The following is a 996-nucleotide window of genomic DNA, read 5'->3' as shown; positions in this document are numbered from 1 at the left end:
CCTCTATATTCTTCATTACACATCCAGGGACAGACTGAATAAGGCACATTCTGGGTTCATATTTAGAAGTCTGGTTAATACCAATTGCAGTGACTATCACCGAGGAGTGTATTCAGTAACAAGACGAGTAACATCAGCAATCCCTCCCTTTGACCCACAGCTACATTTGTTACATGGGCATCGAGCAACATTGGTTGAGCCATCGCTTCTTGGCCTTTTGGCTAAGATCAAGTGTAGTATGGATTGGATGCTGCACTTGGTAGTGGTCATTGGGTTGCATTTAAGCTTCATTTTCATATGAAGCAATTTTTAAAAGCGGCATCTCGGCCTTTTGGCTAAGATGCAAATGAGATCAAGCCTTGGAGGAGGAAACCTCCCCCTCCTCCAATCAGCTTGGCTCATGTAGATCAGGCCCAAGACCGGTGTGAAGGCCCTGTCTTGTCAGCTTGATGGGAAATGTCTCAACTTGTTGAGACTCTGAATTGGACTTGATTTGATTGAATTGGAAAAGTATTACAAAAAAAAACATTGGTTGAGCCAATCGTATCAATGGAAATTTCTAACATTGAAGTTTTAGAATTCTCAGCATCAAGCTTAAATCCCTCCACAGCCCTTACCCTTCCCTACCTCCCTACACTCCTCCAACTCAACAGCCAAAAAAATTATATTGTCATGACAATGTATTACAGCCCCAAATTACATATAGATCTACTGAACTTTTAAATAAGACACATGTTTTTAAAACAAGGACACCCAAGCAAAAACTGGCTGGAACTACAAAATGAGCACTTGCTGGAATTTCCATGTGGATTATACTCAGTCCCAGAGAGACAATGAAATGGCATACCTTTTCTCAGATAGCAACATTTCAAATGAAGAGAGACAATCACAAACTGAACTGTAATCTCCTGTGGAGACAATGGAAGCTGAAGAATGTGGAGATACCTGGCCTAAAATCATAACAAATCCTGGCACCTTGCTCAGGGACCGATTGTA

At 41.4% G+C, this 996-nt stretch overlaps 1 pseudogene; it reads left to right on the top strand.

Annotated features, from left to right (window-relative positions):
* Window positions 1–201: 201 nt before the first annotated feature.
* On the top strand, window positions 202–411 carry LOC144493298 (U2 spliceosomal RNA; annotated as a pseudogene).
* The last annotated feature ends 585 nt before the right edge of the window (window positions 412–996 follow it).

This window comes from Mustelus asterias, chromosome 4 (assembly GCF_964213995.1).
Source record: "Mustelus asterias chromosome 4, sMusAst1.hap1.1, whole genome shotgun sequence".
NCBI lineage: Eukaryota > Metazoa > Chordata > Chondrichthyes > Carcharhiniformes > Triakidae > Mustelus > Mustelus asterias.
This window is presented reverse-complemented; position numbering and strand designations above follow the sequence as displayed.